Source organism: Nerophis lumbriciformis, linkage group LG03 (genome assembly GCF_033978685.3).
Source record: "Nerophis lumbriciformis linkage group LG03, RoL_Nlum_v2.1, whole genome shotgun sequence".
Lineage (NCBI taxonomy): Eukaryota > Metazoa > Chordata > Actinopteri > Syngnathiformes > Syngnathidae > Nerophis > Nerophis lumbriciformis.
The window spans coordinates 31,840,001-31,863,332 of record NC_084550.2 but is presented as its reverse complement, the minus strand read 5'-3'; the positions used below and the strand labels follow the sequence as shown (position 1 = coordinate 31,863,332).

The window sequence follows — 23,332 nt, the reverse complement described above, 5'->3', positions numbered from 1 at the left end:
ATTGTGATGCATACGCACTGACCCCTGACACTGAAATGGTGTGTTATTGTTTGTGCTATGGCGCCATCTTTTGGACGAGGTGCTGCATTGCCCTTCTGTTCAAACTGAGCTTTCAACTGGAAGTACAAGTGCCGTTCCGTCTTCACAACATATTTATCTGCGACTTATAGTCCGGTGCTGCTAATATATGGGGAAAACATTCCTTCTAAAAGTTTGTACGTTTTATTTACCAGTATGCTTTGTAGTCTGGAAAATACGGTAATCTTCCACCAAATGAGGGGGGAACATGTTATTGTGTAGACTAACAGATACTACATTGCTTCATTTGTAAACAAAATATTTACTAAATATTTCTGTGTAAATAACTAATTTCACAACATATATATCTGCGGTGCGGCTAATATATAGAAAAATATGTTATTTTTTCTAAATTTCAGTGGGTGTGGCTTATATACCATTGCGCTCTATAGTCCGGAAAATGCGGTAATTTGATTCTTGCCCCATGTAATCTCTCCCCAAGGGTGTAAAGCTACATGTCAACAACATTTATTGCAAGATGGAGGTCTGGTGTAGAAGAGAAAGTTCAAAAGGTCTTCAGTGATGGATTAAAGGAATATACCATCTGTGCACGAGGGCACATTCCCAAAGACGATAAACACAAACTCATTCATTAATGTGAGAACTTGGTGTCTGAGTGACAAATAGACAAAAGTCTCTGTCTCTCCGAGCATAACGATCCAGAGGAGATGGATGAGGCGAAGGGAAGACAAAATTAAAGAAGGAGGGGGAAACAGAGAGGGTGTGCTCTCCGTCATGACGAGTTGGCACTGTGGCTAAGTTGGATAAAATGGCTGCTAGCGAGGAAATAAGAGACCTTGGCTCTGAATGCCAGCAGTGGTCTCAGGAGAGGTTGGGTTGAGGGTTGGCACAGGTCTAAGTGTGTGGGGGTGCAGGAAAACTGTGAAGTCACTGGACTTGCTCAGCACACAGGCATTCAATCACCATACTGTATTGTTGTCTTTGCACTTAGCACCACTAAATAATGGAACTTCTAGTCGAGACACTGCATGGTATGCTGAAGAAGAAAAAAAGACCTTGAACGCCGAATGTAGACAAATCAATAGACGTTAAGGCTCTGCTGTGTTCTACATCATTCTGACACAGATTGACTACGACTGCAAGGAAAGGCAGATCACAATTTGTACACAAGACATTTCAGAAAGCTGTACAGAAAATGACAATAAGGCTCAGACAAGATAAAATACTTTCAGTTGTCGTATGAACGATTAAATAAGTGTTTTCAACCTGGATCAAAACATCTCCTGGAAGACAATTCCAGATTTCACTGAAACACAGCCTCACATTGTTTGGTACTGACTCTGGGCACCAGCTGGAAACCATTCCCTGAGGTTCTCAGAGCTGGAGATGGTTCTAACATGTCACCAGGAGACCACTCCCTGAGGGTCTTAGAGCTGGAGATGGTTCATATGGTTTTAACATGTCACCAGGAGACCACTCCCTGAGGGTCTCAGAGCTGGAGATGGTTCATATGGTTCTAACATGTCACCAGGAGACCACTCCCAGAGGGTCTCAAAGCTGGAGATGGTTCATATGGTTTCAACATGTCACCAGGAGTCCACTCCCTGAGGTTCTCAGAGCTGGTGATGGTTCATATAGTTCTAACATGTCACCAGGAGACCACTCCCTGAGGTTCTCAGAGCTGGAGATGGTTCATATGGTTCAAACATGTCACCAGGAGACCACTCCCTGAGGTTCTCAGAGCTGAAGATGGTTTATATGGTTCTAACATGTCACTAGGAGACCACTCCCTGAGGGTCTCAGACCTGGAGATGGTTCATATGGTTTTAAACATGTCACCAGGAGACCACTCCCTGAGGGTTTCAGAGATGGAAATGGTTCATATGGTTCTAACATGTCACCAGGAGACCACTCCCAGGTCTCAGAGCTGGAGATGGTTCATATGACTCTCACTTGTCAGAGATGTACGTTGGCATTTTTGTCCTTAGAAAGTCCACCCACCAGCAAAACTAGGCTAAGTATCTCATACTATCATTTATTCTCAACAGAACAAATGCTATGGACGACCAATCAGTTCACTTTGGAATGTTCTGTCCCATGGTTTTTATGAAGCTTCTTTCTATTGCCGTTAGATTGCTTTACAGCCATTTGGTAGTTATCCCACGTCCGGGTGACTCAGCTCTGCCTGGAGCGAAAGCAAAGTTGCAACGCCGCAGCTTTTAAGTAGACGATCTTAAAGCATGTTGACGTCGAACGTCGTTAAAATGGATAAAACCATTACTGGTACAATACTGCCCGGGAACTGAAATGAAACAGTAAACAGCATACCTCAGTTCATCTTGAAATGATATCACAGACTTGTATCTCAATAAAACAACACCTGCTATTATTATCTGGTAATACAGTTGACACTTGATTGAACAACTCAAGATTTAACACCGTTATCAAAGACCTCGACTTCCACCCAACACACATGCACCGGACCCAGGTGGAGGAGTTCAAGTACCTCTGGGTTTTGTTTACAAGTGAGGGAATCCGACTCAGGGCAGCATTTGTAGGAATGCCGTTGCTGTCCTGAACCGAAGGCTGATTTACTGATTGATTAGGTTCCCATCGTGATCTCGGGTCACCAGCTGTGGGTAGTGACTGACAGAGCAAGATTGCAAGTACCAACGGCAGAAATCGAGTTTCCTCTGCGGGTCAGTTGGACTCGCTGAGGGTGAGGAGCTCAGTCTTCCTTCGCAGTGAGAGGAGCCAGATGAGGTGGTTAGGGCACCTCCTTGGACGTTCCAGCAGGACCATGGTCCGGGAAGACAATGGATGGATGGAAGGTCGGACGACCGGACAGATGGATGGATGGCAAAAAAAAACCTGAATTTGAAACAAAAATGTCCACATGCAGAAAAGAAGTATGAACATGAACACAAAGGAGCATCAGCCGACCGACTTAGCCTCCCAGTTCTTGTTTAGTTCTTTAGATCTGTTTACTGTGGTGCCTTCACAATGTGAGTACATGTGTTTTATATCTGTCAATCATTTTTTATCATTCTTTGTCCATGGGTGCCTTTTCAGGATGGGTATTTCCTCCCCTCAGAGGAAACTTGAGCATCTTTAAAGATAGTTTATGTCTTCACTCTCCTCAAACATTGGCAGGTTAGTGATGTTGTGAAGTATCTCAGATGTAAACATTTGATAATTAAACATCAGAGAATTCAAATGTAATACAGGGATTGATGTGTTAGTGCCTTTAGGGTTAGCATCTAGCTAGCTATTCCATGCGTGGGTCAGTTGAGAGCAGCTAACCCTTTTTATACATGAGAGCACTGCAGTGTAGGGTTGTATACCAGTACTAGTATAGTATACCACTACTAATGCATAAAAAACAGTACTATACTCGGTTTGAAAAGTACCGGTTCCCCATTTAACAAAAAATATTCTTTAACGTGCATGACGGCGTGTCGTCACGTCATGACATTGCTGGTTTTAGGAGCAGAGGAGCATGTTGGGCAGCGCACACACACAGAGTACTTACAAGCAGACACAGTGTGTAGACAGAAAAGGGAGAATGGACACATTTTGGTGTAAAAAGTAAAGATAAATGTGAAGTTATAACACTGAAACACCTTCAGGAAGAACTGCTTTAAGACATGGCTAGCTAGCTAGCAGCTAACATCTGTTAGATTCCCGTGATTGACTTACAAGACCTTCCTGCGAGTCAAACTCCAGCACTCCGTTCAACGGGTCCTGTCCTCTCGGCGCAGACGTAGGCACTACTCAGCTGGATGGCGAGGCAATGCGCCTAGCTCTACTACCCTGTGTTGATTCAGCGTCTGTCCCGCTTCCTTTTGTGGTATACTCGGTAGAGAAGCCTATCTCTTAAGATCGAGTTAAAATCCCACAAATCCCGCTGTTTTAATGGTAGCTTGCCTCTAATGAATCTTGGCTTTTGTTACTGACTAGGTTAGATTTTGAGGGCCGTGGAAAGGAAAAGCCCTACAGGACATATTTGCAAGTGGACTCCATTAGAGTGAGCCTTCAGAGCTAGGTGTTGGACACACAGCGGTCCTGTCGTATTGCATCAAGGACGTGTTGGTACATGGAGGGTTGAAAAGATGAACATTTGATTCTTTGTATAATGCTTTTTAACGCAGGTTCAATGGCTTCAGGAATGTTGGTATAATGCTTTTTAATGCAGGTTCGATGGCTCAAGCATTGCACAGCGTCAATAAATCATTCACAAAAATCATGGAAAATGGTTAAAAGTCTCCGGGTTGGGGAGGAGATCTTGCCCCAAGTGGAGGAGTTCAAGTACCTCGGAGTCCTGTTCACGAGTGAGGGAAGAGTGGATGGTGAGATCGACAGGCGGATCGGTGCAGCATCTTCAGTAATGTGGACGCTGTATCGATCCGTTGTGGTGAAGAAGGAGCAGAGCCGGAAGGCAAAGCTCTCAATTTACCGGTCGATCTACGTTCCCATCCTCACCTATGGTCATGAGCTTTGGGTTATGACCGAAAGGACAAGATCACGGGTACAAGCGGCCGAAATGAGTTTCCTCCGCCGGGAGGCGGGGCTCTCCCTTAGAGATAGGGTGAGAAGCTCTGCCATCCGGGGGGAGCTCAAAGTAAAGCCGCTGCTCCTCCACATCGAGAGGAGCCAGATGAGGTGGTTCGGGCATCTGGTCAGGATTCCACCCGAACGCCTCCCTAGGGAGGTGTTTAGGGCACGTCCGACCGGTAGGAGGCCGCGGGGAAGACCCAGGACACGTTGGGAAGACTATGTCTCCCGGCTGGCCTGGGAACGCCTCGGGGTCCCACAGGAAGAGCTGGACGAAGTGGCTGGGGAGAGGGAAGTCTGGGCTACCCTGCTTAGGCTGCTGCCCCCGCGACCCGACCTCGGATAAGCGGAAGAAGATGGATGGATGGATGGGTTAAAAGTAACAAATAAATCATCAATGGGTGTCGAATTCAGTTCAAAGGGAAGTTCGAATGGGTCTCACTTTGAGAGGTCCCGGAGAGGGGGGGGGGGGGGTGGGGGGGGGGCAACGCCCTTGTTCCTCTGGTGGACCCGGAAGTCCTGTTCCTCTTTTGCTTTTCTCGCAGGGGGAGATCAGAATGGAGACAAGTCTCTTGTTTGTCGAATCGAGTCCTTCTTGGAGAGTTGGAAAAGTTATCTCAGTCCAAGCGGTCAAGAGACCTCTCTGTTGCCCATTAGATGCTACGTAAAAGTACGAAATCCCCTATAATAATGAATTCTGCATCACTATATTACCTCGGTTTCGGGGTGGATACTTTTCTTAGCCAATCCACCTCTCTCTGCTTTGGGGTTATAATGCATCACATTATTCTCAACAGTACATTGGTTACAGTATACGTGTTGCTACCTTTTGACTGGAAGATTCTGGAACGTTCCAGATAGGGCTGCAACAACTAATCGATTATAAAAATAGTTGGCGGTTAATTAAGTCATCGATTCGTTGGATCTATGCTATGCGCATGCGCTGAGGCTACGTTTTTTTTAAAAGTTTTTTTTAACCTTTTTTTATAAACTGCAACATTTACAAACAGCTGAGAAACAATAATCAAAATAATAGGGGTGTAACGGTATGTCTATTTATATCGAACCGTTTCGGTACGGGGGTTTCGTTTCGGTGCGGAGGTGCACCGAACGAGTTTCCACACGGACATATTAAGTAGCGTACTGCACGTTGTGTAAACAATACCCAAAATGCCGGACATTTGAGGCATTTAAGAAACTCCGCCATGACAGATCCGCAAAAGAGGACATGTCCGGTGAAAAGAGGACGTATGGTCAGTCTATCCTAGCCCGTTAGCTGCTAGCATGCTAGCAAAAGAGGACATGTCCGGTGAATGCTAGCAGCGACCGGGCTAGGATAGACTGACCATACATTCACCGGTGAATCCCACAGTGCATGGTGCAGCCCCATCGTTCTGGTAGGGAAGAAAGATGGGTCTGTGCGGTTCTGTGTGGATTACCGCAAGGTGAATGAAATATCACCTTTTGACGAATACCCAATGCCTCTGGTCGACGAGCTCCTGGATCGGCTGGGCACTGCTCGTTTTTTCACGACACTGGATTTAACCAAGGGCTACTGGCAGATTCCCTTGTCACCAGAGTCCCGAGAAAAAACGTCCTTTTCCACTCCGGAAGGTTTATACCAATTCGTGACGCTTCCGTTTGGTTTGTTCGGTGCGCCCGCCACGTTCCAGCGCCTCACAGACCGAGTGCTGCGCCCTCACGCGGCAGCCTATCTGGATGACGTCATCTTCCAGAGTGGCAGCTGGGAAGAACACATGCGGCGGGTGGGAGCGGTGCTCGAGTCCGTGAGGCGGGCGGGGCTCACCGCCAACCCGGCAAAGTGCGCAGTTGGCCGGAGGGAAGTACAGTATATGGGGTACCCCTTGGGAGGGGGACAGGTGCGGCCGCAGGTGGACAAGACAGCGGCGATCGCAGCCTGTCCATCCCCCAAGACAAAAAAGGAGGTGAGGCCGTTTTTGGGGCTGGCAGGCTACTACCGCCGGTTCATTCCCCGGTTTGCAGACCTGACCAGCCCACTGACTGACCTCACCTGAAAAGGGGCTCCAGATCTGGTCCAGTGGATGGAGTAGTGCCAGCGGGTGTTTGAGAAGGTAAAGAAAGCACTCTGCGAGGAGCCGGTACTGCGCATGCCTAACTTTGCCATCCCCTTCTGTCTGCAGGTGGACATGTCGGGCAGGGGGCGGTGCTGTCCCAGCGAGTGGAGGGCGTCGACCGCCCCGTCCTGTACATCAGCCGAAAACTTCTGGACTGGGAGGCGAGGTACAGCACGGTAGAGAGGGAGTGCCTCGCCATACGGTGGACGGTCGGGGCCCTCCGGTACTACCTGTGGGGGCGCGCTTTCACCCCCCTGCTCGGACCACAAAGCGCTCCAGTGGCTCCACTGCATGAAGGATGCCAACGCGAGGATCACCCGGTGGTACCTCGCGTTGCAGCCCTACAACTTCCGGGTGGTCCACAGACCGGGGGCGCAGATGGCCGTGGCCGACTTCCTCTCGCGGCCCTCTACGGGGGGGTTGGCGCGGCCGGACGGCTGCCCAGCCTGAGACTGGCGGTGGAGGCATGTGGGGGCGTGGTCCACGCGTCACCTGCGGGCAAGTCATGTGCAGGAACCGGCTGTGAAGCAGATGACAGGTGAGTGGATACCTCAGCTGGAACGAGTTATCTAATCACCTGTCTCTTTATTAGGAGCGTTGGTGACCGCAAGAGGGGAGATGAAAAGCCAGAGGGAAGCCGGAAGGCGGGAGAGGAGGAAGGAAAATACTTTTTGCAATTGAAAATAAAAACTTGTACACTTGGCAAACACGTCTGGCCACAGTCTGTCGGTCCTGAAAGAACCCTGCGACACAGAGCTGTCACAGTATATATATATATATATATATATATATATATATATATAGCCCAGTCCCCGACCAAATTATTTTAACCCAATGTGTCCTTTGAGTCAAAAAGTTTGGGGACCCCTGCTGTGCGGACACATATTAGACCTCCTTTTAGATTGTTAGTAAAATGTGAGACCATTAATTATCACAAGGTACTCCTCAGGTGACCTCACACACACTACAGGCCAGAGATCCTCCAGCATTCCTCCAGGTTTGCTACCTGCCTCAGCTCTGGTCCGACATAAAGATGTTGGTGTGCCATGGACCGCCTCTTGTTGCTAAGCAATCCTGAAAGTGCCTATCAGCCATCCAATTGTCCACAACCTGCGTGGTCGCAGCAGGAGTGAGCCACCAATCAAAGCGGCTCCCTGCTGCACTGCTACAAGATGTCATGTGTCACTCAACTTTGTGCTGCAAACAGGAGGGAGCGCACTTTTCATCCATGTACATGTCAATGTAGCAGATCCAACTTCCATAAGTTAAACTCTCAGGTTCTTTCTGCCACAATAAACCTCCCACTTAATTCTACAAAACACGGTCTTATGAAAACTCACCAGTCAGAGGTGGCTATTGGGGGTGCTGGTGTCCCCCTCCCGTCCTATTTGGGGGTGCTGGTGTCCCCCTCCCGTCCTATTTGGGGGTGCTGGTGTCCCCCTCCCGTCTTATTTGGGGGTGCTGGTGTCCCCCTCCCGTCCCAACGTGGCCCCTCCACCAAGTGTTAGAAGATCCTCGTCCTCGCTCACGCCTCTGCCAACATTTCTACCCCGTAAGCAAAGACTGCAGTCTCCTCACTTCTTTCCACTGCAGCACTACACCCCCGCCCTCCTCCTCACACACTCACACACACATTCTCGCACACACACACACCTCCCTTCTCCGTGACTCCCATTTTTCACCTCACTTTTTCCCAGCCTCATCTGGATGTGCTTCACACACACACACACAGACACACGTATACCCACAATGCAGCATGCTTCACTCACTCACACACACACACACACACACCACACACACACACACACGCACACAAACACACACACGCACACGTACACGCACACTTGTATTTGTTACCTTAATGAGAAAATGCCTCCCTCTTTAGGACCAGCCTTTCTAGATATATAAAGATTATTATTTACAACATTAATAATATATACATACTGTGCAAATATAAAAAAGCTTGTTGTGAAAAATTAGTTGGCATTTCACAAGAAAAAGGTCAGAAAAACGTATCATTTTGGCAGTATTATAATAAAAGTCGTCATTTTACTCAACACAAGTGAAAATGTTACAAGAAAAACTGAACAATTGTGCAATATTATGATAAAAGTTGGAATTTTTCTCAATAACAGTCGCAATTTTACAAGAAAAGCTTAACATTTTGGCAATTTTATGAAAAGAGTCGTCATTTTACTCGACAAAAGTCATCATTTTATAAGAAAAAATGTTGGCAATATTATAATAATAATCTGGATTTTCATTGGCACAATTATGACAAAAGTCAGTTGTTCACCTGGCGGGTTTTTTGGGGGGGATGAATAGGAAAGTCCTTTAGCTGCCGTCTTATACATCATATATTGCTGCCTTTGCACCTGTCAATGTTTACTTTTGAATGCACATTAAATCAACAAAAAAATCCTGACTTTGGAGCAATGTTCACAGACTCTAGTATTTGGCTATCTATTAGATGCAATGTTATTGGGACCATGATTTATGTCATCACTTGTTCACACCTCCTCATATGGAAGATACTTTTCCTTCTTCATGTCTCAAGAAGGGGAGAAATACAAGAACACACACACACACACACACACACACACACACACACACACACACACACACACACACACACACACACACACTCTTGTATTTGTTACCTCATGAGAAAAATGCCAACCTCTTTAGGACCAGCATTTCCAGATATATAAAGATTATTATTTACAACATTAATAATATATACATACTATGCAAATATAAAAATCTTGTTGTGAAAAATCAGTTGGAATTTCACAAGAAAAAGGTCCCAATTTCACAATAAATTTTGGCAGTATTATAATAAGTCGTAATTTTACTCAACGCAAGTGAAAATGTTACAAGAAAAACTGAACATTTGTGCAATATTATGATAACATTTGAAATTGTACTCAATAACAGTCGCAATTTAAAAGAACAGCTTAAAATTTTGGCAATTTTATGAAAAGAGTTGTCATTTTACTCGACAAAAGTCATCATTTTATAAGAAAAAATGTTGGCAATATTATGATAATAATCTGGATTTTACTTGGCAAAATTATGAAAAAAGTCAGCTGTTCACCTGGCGGGGTTTTTTTTGTGGGGGGTGGGGGGGTTGAATAGGAAAGTCCTTTAGTTGCCGTCTTGTTTTATCATATATTGCTTCCTTTGCGCCTGTCAATGTTTACTTTTGAATGCACATTAAATCAACAAGAAAAATCCTGACTTTGGAGCAATGTTCACGGACTCTAGTATTTGGCTCTCTATTAGATGCAATGTTATTGGGACCATGATTTATGTCATCACTTGTTCACAACTCCTCATATGGAAGATACTTTTCCTTCTTCATGTCTCAAGAAGGGGAGAAATACACGCACGCACGCACGCACGCACGCACGCACGCACGCACGCACGCACGCACGCACGCACGCACGCACGCACGCACACGCGCACACACACACACACACACACACACACACACACACACACACACACACACACACACACACACACACACACACACACTTGCTTACTTGCTTATGGTTGTCCATCGATTCGATGATGACCATCTTCTTTTATTTATGAGTCTGCTGATGTTTGAAAAGTCCGATCCTGGATCTACAGATGCGGTTACAGACCGGGCATGTGAAGGAGGTGCTGGGGGGAGCAGGGGTGGCTTGGCGAGCATGCCTCTTCACGCGTTTTGCTGCACGGTGTTGTGTGCGCTGTTCCTCAATATAATCCACTCCTTGTGAGGAGTGGGAGCGCCAGAGGTCTCGGCAGGAAGCAAGTTCCTCCAGTGAAGAGGGGTTGATCTGGCATCTCTTCAGTGTGGTCTTCATTTGGTCTTTGAACCGCTTCTTCTGCCCACCAGCACTGCGTTGGCCTAGGTGTAACTGACCATAGAGGATTCTGCGTGGGAGTCTATGGCTGGGCATTCGGATGACATGCCCCAACCACCTGAGTTGATGTTGGGTCATGATGGACTCCACGCTGCAGCTACCTGCCCTCTCCAGCACTTCTGTGTGCGGCACTCTGTCCTTCCATGTGATGCCAAGGATCTTCTGCAGACATCTTACATGGAAAGTCTCCAGGCTTCTCAGATGGCGGCTGTAGATAGTCCATGCCTCACATCCGTACAGTAATGCAGTGATGCATACTGCTCTGTAGACCAGCACTTTGGTGTGGAGTTTGAGGTTGCTGTTCTGAAAAACCCTTCTCCTTAGACGACCAAAAGATGCTGATGCTTGCTTGAGGCGGTTCTGGATCTCGTCATCCATTGAGCAGGTGTCAGACATTATGCTCCCAAGGTATTTGAAGGTGGGAACTCTGAGCAGCTGTTGCCCTGCTGCTGTGAGGGTTATTGTGGGGTTTTGTGAGAGGTCAGCACTGAACTGACAAAGTACCTCTGTCTTCTGGGTGTTGATCGTCAGTCCCATTCTGGTATATGCAGTTACAGCTGCCGAGAGGATGTTTTGCAGAGCCTCTGGTGTATGGGAAACCAGGGCACAGTCATCGGCGTATTGCAGCTCAATGATGGTCTCCGAGGTCAGTTTGGTAGTTGCCTGTAGCCTCCTGATGTTAAACAGGCTACCATCAAGCCTGAAGTCTATGGTAACTCCAGCCTGCTCCTCCATCCCCCTACGTAGCAGTGTTGTGACACAGACGAGGAAGATGTTGAAGAGAACTGGAGCCAGCACACAGCCCTGCCTCACTCCAGTTTTCACACCAAAGGGCTCTGAGTTGTGTCTTCCCACTACCACTCGGGCCATCATCCCAGAATGGAACTGTGCAAGGATGGTGAGAAACTTGGGTGGACACCCAAATCTCTTCAGGACTTGCCACAGTAGGTCCCTGCCCACTGTGTCAAATGCCTTTGAAAGGTCGACAAAGGCAATGTACAAGTCCTTGTGCTGCTCCCGGCATTTCTCTTGGAGCTGACGTGTCACAAAGATCATGTCAACTGTCCCCCTGTCCTTCCGAAAACCACACTGCGACTCTGGGGTGACCCGTTCTGATATTGCGGGGATGAGTCTGCGGAGCATGACCTTGGCAAGGACCTTTCCAGCAACGGCCAACAGAGAGATACCCCTACTATTGGAGCAGATGGATTTGTCTCCTTTGTTCTTGTAGATGGTCACAATGTTGGCATCTTTCCACTGTTGCGGGACACACTCTTGTCTCCACACCTCTGAAATGTAGAGATGCAGTGTCCGTGTACAGAGGTAGCCTCCTTCCTTGAGAAGTTCAGCCGGGATGCTGTCAGGTCCAGGGGATTTATTGTTTTTCAGGGTTTTGACTGCATGCAGGATTTCTTTGAAGGTTGGGGGGAGGTCGAGATCTGGCAAGCTAGGATGTTCAGGGAGCTCTGCAAGGACAGTTGGGTCCACTGGGGTGGGCTGGTTGAGCACGGTTTTAAAATGCTCAGCCCACCGCTCCACTATCATAGCCTGATCCTTGATCAAAGATGTTCCATCAGCAGATCTAACAGGTGCCAGGGAGCAGTTTCTGGGGCCGTAGATGGTTTTCACTGCATCATAGAAACTGTGCATATCATTTCTATCAGCGTGAGACTGGATTTCATTGGCCTTTGAGATCCACCACTCATCTTGCAGTTTTCTGAGAGTTGTTTGGGCCTCAGAACGAGGGGTTTGCCATTGCTTTTTATGGAATTGGGATTGTGGGTTGTTCAGGGTGGCTCTGTGTGCCTTGTGCATTCTGTACAGGAGGGTGGAGATCTCTCCAGCATTCTGGTCAAACCAGTCCTGGTGTTTCTTGGATTTGAAACCAATGACTTGGGCTGCAGTGTCAAAGAGGATGGTGGATAGGGAGGCCCACTTCTCATCCATCCCAGACTCTGAGGTGATCAGCGACTCAATGTCTGCCAGCTTCTCAGCTAGGGAGCGACGGAAGTTGTCACGGGTGTCGCTGCTGGAGAGTCTGGCACAGTTGAGTGCTTTCCTCTTTGGTGCACCGTGACGTGTTAGGGGCCGAACATGCATTCTGACCTTTGTCAGAATCATGCGGTGGTCGGTCCAGCAGTCTGCCCCTCGCATAGCTCTTGTAATGAGCACGTCCTTGAGGTCAGCCCTCCTCCACGATCGCATAGTCGATCAGGTGCCAGTGTTTGGATCTGGGATGCATCCAGGATGCCTTATATTTGTTCTTTTGTTGGAAGATGGTGTTTGTGATGGTAAGATCGTGTTCCGCACAGAGACTAAGGAGTCTCATGCCATTGGGGTTGATTTTTCCAATGCCGTGGGCGCCGATCACATCATTCCAGTTTTGCGTGTTCTTTCCGACTCTTGCATTAGAATCACCAAGCAGCATGATTTTGTCACTCCTCGGGATGTGACTGAGGATGTCATCGAGTGCCTGGTAGAAGCAGTCCTTCTCTTCATCATTGGATGGCAGAGTTGGTGCATAGGCACTTACCAAAGTGACATGTCTGCATTTTGCAAGGGGGATGCGAAGAGTCATGAGCCTTTCACTGACACCCACTGGTGATTCTGTGAGCTTGAGCAGAAGGCTGTTCTTGATTGCAAAACCATCTCCGTGAAGGTGTGGTCCGCCCATGGGGTATCCTTTCCAAAAGAATGTATAACCCTCTCCTACTTCATTGAGTGAGCCTTCCTCGAGAAATCGGGTCTCACTGAGTGCTGCCACATCAACATTGTAGCGCTTTAGCTCGCTGGCAACAAGTGCTGTTCTGCGCTGTGGTCTGTCCGGACTGGCATCCAGGAGTGTCCTTATGTTCCATGCTGCAATTCTAAATGGTATAATCTTTGTATTTCGACCGCGTAATGGAATGTCCCGACAGGTGCGGTTTCCTGCTCGGGTACTCTGTTGAGTGGGCAATCTTTAGGCCACCTTTTCTAGGCCTTTCCCCAATTGGGGTGAGCAGTGCGGTCCCTAAATAGGGGCTGCCCAGACGCACAGGAGTCTGCCGGAAGCAGCTGCCACTCAATCCCAGCTGCTAACGACCGTTGTCCTGTGCCGCTGACGTGTAGAGTTCCAGCTAAGAGCTTCCAGCTCATTCAAACCTGCCCCCGTTACTGGACGCTCCATCGCCGTCAGACTTTTGAGGTCGGAGACTCAGGTAAAGAAGATACCTGCGCAATGATGGTTTTTAGAGTGGCATGAGGGGTGCGCTTTTCCCAACGCCACTACCTTGATTGTAAGAAGATCGTTCCAGTGGCAAGGGAGACCCTAGACGACCGGCATCTTCTTACAACTGCAGGAAGCTGCCGGAATCCAGGTTTTTGGGAAACCGCCTCAAAGCTTGCCGCCACCAGCTTGCTTTTCTGTCAGGGTGTGCTCCCTTAGCCTTCGTCCGCTTTTACAGCCATTGTGGTGCTTCTCACTGCTACCATCTTCTGCCTGCTCCACCGTTGAGGTCTTCGGGATCACTCTTAGTCTGGACTCTACCCTTCGACCTGTTCGGCTTGGGTAACCCTGCCAGGAGTACAAGACTCCAGCCGACATAGCTCTAGGGGTCATGGAGACGCGCAAAGTGCCCCACCACGATAAGGTGGTGATCCCGTCAGCTGTTCACCTGGCGGGTTTTTTTTTGTGGGGGGTGAGGGGGTTGAATAGGAAAGTCCTTTAGTTGCCGTCTTGTTTTATCATATATTGCTGCCTTTGCGCCTGTCAATGTTTACTTTTGAATGCACATTAAATCAACAAGAAAAATCCTGACTTTGGAGCAATGTTCACGGACTCTAGTATTTGGCTCTCTATTAGATGCAATGTTATTGGGACCATGATTTATGTCATCACTTGTTCACAACTCCTCATATGGAAGATACTTTTCCTTCTTCATGTCTCAAGAAGGGGAGAAATACATGAACACACACGCACACACACACACACACACACACACACACACACACACACACACACACACACACACACACACACACACACACTCTTGTATTTGTTACCTTCATGAGAAAAATGCCTACCTCTTTAGGACCAGCCTTTCCAGATATATAAAGATTAGTATTTACAACATTAATAATATATACATACTATGCAATTATAAAAATCTTGTTGTGAAAAATCAGTTGGAATTTCACAAGAAAAAGGTCACAATTTCACAATAAATTTTGGCAGTATTATAATAAGTTGTAATTTTACTCAAGGCAAGTTAAAATGTTACAAGAAAAACTGAACATTTGTGCAATATTATGATAACATTTGAAATTGTACTCAATAACAGTCGCAATTTAATAGAAAAGCTTAAAATTTTGGCAATTTTATGAAAAGAGTGGTCATTTTACTCAACAAATGTCATAATTTTATAAGAAAAAATGTTGGCAATATTATAATAATAACCTGGATTTTACTTGGCAAAATTATGACAAAAGTCAGTTGTTCACCTGGCGGGTTTTTTGGGGGGATGAATAGGAAAGTCCTTTAGCTGCCGTCTTATACATCATATATTGCTGCCTTTGCACCTGTCAATGTTTACTTTTGAATGCACATTAAATCAACAAAAAAATCCTGACTTTGGTTCACAGACTTTAGTCTTTGGCCCTCTATTAGATGCAATGTTATTGGGACCATGATTTATGTCATCAATTGTTCACTCCTCATATGGAAGATACTTTTCCTTCTTCATGTCTCAAGAAGGGAAGAAATACAAGAACACACACACACACACACACACACACACACACACACACACACACACACACACACACACACACACACACACACACACACACACACACACACGTATACCCACAATGCAGCATGCCATGCAGCTGGAGGGTCAGTCATGGAGGATCAATAAGGAGGCGGAGCTACTACACAACATTCATTTTCATCCTGTTGTAACGCCTGTTTGTGTCTTTGGACTCGGATTGTCCCAGCATCCATATTCTGCTACCGGTACTAAAATGTATTTCCATACTTGTCAGCGGCGGTTCAGTGTTTATAATTTCAACTTTATGCTTAGTTTTTGAGCCAAAATGCGTCCATTCTCCATTTTCTGTCTCCACGATGTTTCTGCTTGTAAGTGCTCTGTATGTGTGCGTTACCAGCAATGTCATGTCATGACGTGACCACGACGTGCCGTCATGTCCAGGAAAAAAGTAAAAGTACCGCGGTACTTTATTAGTACCGGTAAACCGTACAACCCCACTTTGGACTAGTGTTGTACTTCTGTACTGTACTGGTACTAGTGTAGTATGGCGGTACTAATGAATGCAAAATGGTACTATACTGTTTGAAAAGTACCGGTTCCAATTTTTTCTTTTAATGGACATTGCTGGTTTTAGGAGCAGAGGAGCATGTTGGGCAGTGCACACACACACAGAGTACTTACAAGCAGACACAGTGTGTAGACAGAAAATGGAGAATGGACGCATTTTGGTGTAAAAAGTAAAGATAAAGGTGAAGTTATAACACTGAAACACCCTCAGGAAGAGCTGCTTTAACACATGGCTAGCTAGCTAGCGGCTAACATCTATCCGCAGTGTTTTAGCTACTTCTAAATCACTAATCCTGGCCTTCATGGCGACAAATAAAGTAAGTTTCTTACAAGTAGTATTATCACTGGAGGACGAGGAATAGCTAAACATGCTTCACTACACACCATAGGAATCATGTTTGGTACCAGTACCAAAATATTGGTATCAAGACAACCCTTCTTTGGACTATGAAAAACCCTGGCCAAACCAGAACTGTTTGGGACCGAACTTCATTTCCCCAACACTCTGTTGTGTTTACCTGAGACGGCCTCCAGAATGTGGGAGGGGCCCGCCAACAGTCCCGACTTAAAGTACCAGTTTGATGGACAAACTGGTACCATGTACCACACCCAAAGACTTACAAAGTCTGCGAATAAATAATAGTATCAAAATAATATCATAGAGCAGTGCAGAGTGGCAGAGACAGATGTTTATCAATTTCGTCGATTTGGATCTCATGGAACACCACAGGATATTGTGTTATCTACCTCAACTTATAATAAACAAAATAGCAATATAAAGTTTCAGGTTGAGTCAGGAGTTAGGCACCATTCATTTCATAGTCACCATTGACTGGGTCAGGAGAACAACTGAAGACCATCTCTCTTATTCGTCCTCAGACGAGCTTCTATCGGAGTCTCCAATCATTCCGGTTCTCCATACACCCGGCCAGCTCCGTAGAGCTTTCAGCTCCCGCATCTTTCTGCAGGATGTCCACGTACATTAGCGCAAGACGTCCTCGCCATCGATGCCCGTGCGTTGGTTTCCATAGGACCAGCTTGCTGGCCGGGAGATCCCTATGTCTGTGGCAGTGGCCGGCCAGCCTGACTTGAAAAACTAAAATCCATTGGCAGTACAAGTACATGGGAACAAGGACTTCAAGTTCCTTGGCAGCCTTGTCAGGGGAGCAGAAAACTACCTTAAAAACCGCCAAAATAAAGCCTTCAGAAAGGTGAACAATGTATGGAGATCACAAGAACAAAGCTGGGACCCGACCAGAGCTGAGTCTTCTCCACCTTGCTATATGGATCAGAGCGCTGGAGGATGACTGACAAAGACCTCAATAAACTCTTGGGCTTCCATACAAAGAAAGAAAGATCTTTCAAATTTTCTGGCCTCGCCAAATCACGAAAGAAGAACTACATACTCGATGAAAACTAGAGAGAAAGGGAACCATTGTCCTGAGAAGACCATGGGCACATTCTCAGAAACTACCACCCATGTGGCTCTTTACTGGACACCTGAAGGGAGGGAAGAGACCCAAGAACACCTGGCGCAGAACCGTAGAGAGAGAAGTGAAGGACTTAAATCACACATGGGATTATATTCAGAAACTGGGAATGAGGACTTCAAGTTCCTTGGCAGCCTTGTCAGGGGAGCAGAAAACCACCTTGGAAACCGCCAAAATAAAGCCTTCAGAAAGGTGAACAATGTATGGAGATCACAAGAACAAAGCTGGGACCCTACCAGAGCTGGGTCTTCTCCACCTTGCTATATGGAACAGAGCGCTGGAGGATGACGGAGAAAGACCTCAATAAACTCTCGGGCTTCCATACAAAGAGAGAAAGATCTTTCAAATGTTCTGGCCTTGCAAAATCACGAAAGAAGAACTACGTACTCGATAAAAACTAGAGAGCAAGGGAACCATTGTCCTGAGAAGACCATGGGCACATTCTCAGAAACTACCACCCATGTGGCTCTTTACTGGACACCTGAAAGGAGGGAAGAGACCCAAGAACACCTGGCGCAGAACCGTCGAGAGAGGGGTGAAGGACTTAAATCACACATGGGATGATATTCAGAAACTGGCCCAGGACCAACAGAAGTGGAGGACATTGGTTGTTGTCCTACCTGCCAATGGAGGCATGAAGAACGGTAAGTAAGTCAAGAAAATATCAATCTCACAGAGATTCCCGAGCCATAAGGCCCATGAGTGGTCACGTGATCCGTGACATAGAGGAGGAACCACAGATCCCTTCAACAACAAGAAGACTCCTAATCATGGCAGACTTGATGAGAGACAACAAAGATTACTTTGGGACAAATGATGATCCAGAAACTTAAGTTTATAAAGTATAAGTTTGATAAAGGGACATAGCTCAGTTACAGCTCTTTTTATGACCTATTCTGTGTTATTTGTGATTTATGTTGCACCAAGAACAATTCCTAGTTTGTGAACCCATTCTCAAACAATGGCAATAAAAACTATTCTGATTCTGATTCCGATGTAGTAGTCTTGTTGTTGTTGATGGGAACGTGAACGTTTTACGTCTGTAAAACTAGTACACCACTGTATGCTTAAAATGATGAATATATGTAAATATATGTTATTATGAATGTTACTACATGACATATATACTTACATCATGTATATATTACATGTTATTATGAATGTTACTACATGACATATATACTTACATCATGTATATATGACATGTTATTATGAATGTTGCTACAATACATATATACTTACATCATGTATATATTATATGTTAGTATGAATGTTACTACATGACATATATACTTACATCATGTATAAATTACATGTTATTATGAATGTTACTACATGACATATATACTTACATCACGTATGTATTACATGTTATTAAGATCTTTACTAGATACTACATATATACTTACATCATTATATACTACATGTTATTATGAATGCTACTACATGACATATATACTTACATCATGTATATATTATATGTTAGTATAAATGTTACTACATTACATATATACTTACATCATGTATATATTACATGTTATTATGAATGTTACTAGATACTACATATATACTTACATCATGTATATACTACATGTTATTATGAACATTACTACATGACATATATACTTACATCATGTATATATGACATGTTATTATGAATGTTACTACATTACATATATACTTACATCATGTATATATTATATGTTATTATGAATGTTACTACATGACATATATATACTTACATGTATACATCACATGTTATTATGAATGTTACTAGATACTACATATATACTTACATCATGTATATACTACATGTTATTATGAATGTTACTACATGACATATATACTTACATCATGTACATATGACATGTTATTATGAATGTTACTACATTACATATATATACTTACATCATGTATATATTATATGTTATTATGAATGTTACTACATTACATATATACTTACTGGGTGTAAATAAAACAATAATGGAGGCTTTAGATAATGTTTTTTAGAGCACTTGATGGGCGGAATAGAGCGATTCTCATTGGCTCCATTGTTAGCTGACTTTTGCTAGCATTTATTTACGATTTAGAATGCAATATTTTTAGGAACACGTGTATTTAAGAGTGAATTACAAGGAAAAAAAGCAAAACCAATACCAATTACTAATAACACAAAGTAATAATAACATTCCAAATAGACAAATAAATGTTGCATACTTAACATATTTTGATAGGACACACATTTTCAACCTGCGTCATATCTTGTAAACATAAACCAATATAATGATGTCATTGATAATTTGATGTTTATTATTACTGATGATCAAATAAGTAATATTATTATCATCATGATAAAATACTTTAATCACTTTTCCAAGCAATGTTATTTTTTTATAGTATCTTTTTGTCAGGATTGTTACAGGTAGGCATGATGTGTGACCACATGATGCAGAGACAACGCTTGAAGTGCAGGTAAAAATTATTTGATGTAGCACCAGCGTGTGCAGTACTCACAAGAGGTCGAAAGGTGGCGTCACAAGGAAGGTTACTGAAGCAAGGTGAAAACTTCCAAAAGGAGAGGCGGCGAGATGCATCAAGATCCAAGAAGCTGGAGGAAGACCTGATAAAAGTCCTAACTCACAATGAAAACTCAGACAACTCCAGTAGGCATGTGCGCTTAAAAGTCCTGCTAATGACACACCAGGACCAGCTGAACCGCAGCCTCCTCAGAAAGTAGTAAAGGGAAGTCAAAGATGAACACAAGAGGAAACAGATCTACAAAATAAGAGCACAACACAGGAAATAGAGACAGAACAAAGTCCAGACAAATACTGTGTAATGGTGTCTTTCTGCTACCACAAGCATGAGTCCAAGTACGCTGAAAACCACACACAATAAGGACTTTTATTGTGAAAGGATTGATCTTTCTGGGTCCGTCTTGTTCAAGTGTCACCTTCAAGTTGTGTTTGGGCTCGTTATCACCTTGGAAAAGTGCCATGCAGCCCAGCTTCACCTCGCCACATTGTTGCCATCAATGAACCACTCATGCACCACACAATACTACTCCTAAACAAGCTGTACACGGACTACTCTAGAGTACTTCTGGCAGCAGGACTGTGCCTTGAGAAGATATGAACTGTGATAACATTTATCACGTCACCATGTCAACATTGTCACCTGACCACACCAAGAAGGTTCCAGCAAACTGCCTCCATCATTAAGAAGACAAAGACCAGTTTTATATTCTGTGATCCCTGGAGGGCCTCGTTAGTCTGACAGAGGATTGGACAACATGTGACCAAGAGTCAGAAGCAGATGTGTCATTAGAGGTCCACACAAACTGTCTTCTGCCACCAGGGGGCAGGAGTCTCACACCAAAAGGACAAATAAATAAATCAGAAGTGAGAAAGTTCAAGTCTTTTATTACACTCAAACCATTCAGAGGACAAACAATCCATTGGTTTTGTTTGACTTGTAGACCAGATTTTGTTTGGAACTGTGGCTCATTTACCAGGATATTGGACCATTTCATTTCATTACATTACATTACATATATATATATATATATATATATATATATATATATATATATATATATATATATATATATATATATATATATATATATATATATGTATTTATATCCATAGATACATATGTATATATATATATTTATATATATACTGTATATATACACATACATTGATACATATATATACACATACACACACACACACATATACATCTATATATATATATATATATATATATATATATATATATACATACACACACACACTTATATACACATACACACATATACATCTATACATATATATACACATAGATACATACATAATATATATATATATATATATATATATATATATATATATATATATATATATATATACATATTAAGTATATACACACACAAACATATATATATATATATATATATATATATTAAGTATATACACACACACATATATATATATATATATATATATACATATTAAGTATATACACACACAAACATATATATATATATATATATATATATATATTAAGTATATACACACACACATATATATATATATATATATATATATACAGTATATATATATATATATATATACACACACATTGTGTACAGTCTTAGTAAATCACACGTCTGTGACGATCTGCCATGTCAGGCGTCACAAGTCTATAATAATAGTATAATAATAGTGTATAATAATAAGTTTATAATAATAGTATAATAATAGTGTATAATAATAAGTCTATAATAATAGTATAATAATAGTATATAATAATAAGTCTATAATAATAGTATATAATAATAAGTCTATAATAATAGTATAATAATAGTATAATAATAGTCTATAATAAGTCCTGTTGTTTCCTTAGTTTAGTGTTTTCCCCCCTGTTCAGCGCTCTTATTTTAGTTCCACTTCCTGTCTGTCTCCCTGTCACTGATTGGCAGCCTGGCCACACCTGGTCCTAGTTGCCAATCAGGCTTCCATGTATGCCTGCCAGGACTAATTGTTTACTTTGTTGAATGTTATTGACGCCATTAGCCGCATGTTGTGTGCTGAACTTAACTGCACTTCCTGTGTTGTTAGCATTATAACACTTAACTGCACGTCACCCTGTCTCCTGCATCTTGGGGTCACATTTACCGCAGCGATGCTAGTTTGTGGCAACGCCCACTAACAGTACACGCTATTTTATTGCTTGCACACACTGCAATAACATCAGGCCCTAAATATATGCACACATTTAATAAAGTCAAATACTTTCTCATGAATGCAGCTGGGATAGATTAATTTATGATTGTTTATCAAAATATAACTATAGATGTCAACATTGTGTATGTGCTGAAAGATTCATTGATGATTGTTTATCAAAATATAACTATAGATGTCAACATTGTGTACGTGCTGAAAGATTCATTTATGATTGTTTATCAAAATTTAGCTATAGATGTCAATATTGTGTATATGCTGAAAGATTCATTTATGATTGTTTATCAAAATATAACTAGAGATGTCAACATTGTGTATGTGCTGAAAGATTTGTTTATGATTGTTTCTCAAAATATAACTATAGATGTCAACATTGTGTACGTGCTGAAAGATTCATTTATGATTGTTTATCAAAATATAACTATAGATGTCAACATTGTGTATGTGCTGAAAGATTCATTTATGATTGTTTATCAAAATATAACTATAGATGTAAACATTGTGTATGTGCTGAAAGATTCATTTATGATTGTTTATCAAAATATAACTATAGATGTAAACAGTGTGTATGTGCTGAAAGATTCATTTATGATTGTTTATCAAAATTTAGCTATAGATGTCAATATTGTGTATATGCTGAAAGATTCATTTATGATTGTTTATCAAAATATAACTAGAGATGTCAACATTGTGTATGTGCTGAAAGATTTGTTTATGATTGTTTCTCAAAATATAACTATAGATGTCAACATTGTGTACGTGCTGAAAGATTCATTTATGATTGTTTATCAAAATATAACTATAGATGTCAACATTGTGTATGTGCTGAAAGATTCATTTATGATTGTTTATCAAAATATAACTATAGATGTAAACATTGTGTATGTGCTGAAAGATTCATTTATGATTGTTTATCAAAATATAACTATAGATGTAAACAGTGTGTATGTGCTGAAAGATTCATTTATGATTGTTTATCAAAATATAACTATAGATGTCAACATTGTGTATGTGCTGAAAGATTCATTTATGATTGTTTATCAAAATATAGATGTCAACATTGTGTACGTGCTGAAAGATTACTTTATGATTGTTTCTCAAAATATAACTATAGATGTCAATATTGTGTACGTGCTGAAAGATTCATTTATGATTGTTGTCTTCGGTTGTCTT

General features: G+C 43.0%; 1 protein-coding gene across 5 annotated transcripts in view; it reads right to left on the bottom strand.

The window, feature by feature from the left end:
* Positions 1 to 23,332, bottom strand: part of LOC133583126 (synaptotagmin-2-like) — a 57,807-nt gene that overhangs the window by 18,387 nt on the left and 16,088 nt on the right. The window contains exon 1 of one of the 5 annotated variants that reach the window (XM_061937287.1): positions 19,926 to 20,058. The exons of 3 other annotated variants lie outside the window; for them this stretch is intronic. The gene's annotated coding sequence lies outside the window, so the exon portion shown is untranslated. Of the gene's footprint in view, positions 1 to 8,029; positions 8,272 to 19,925; positions 20,059 to 23,332 lie in introns of those variants that run through there. One more of the 5 variants, XM_061937264.1, reaches the window with a different exon arrangement.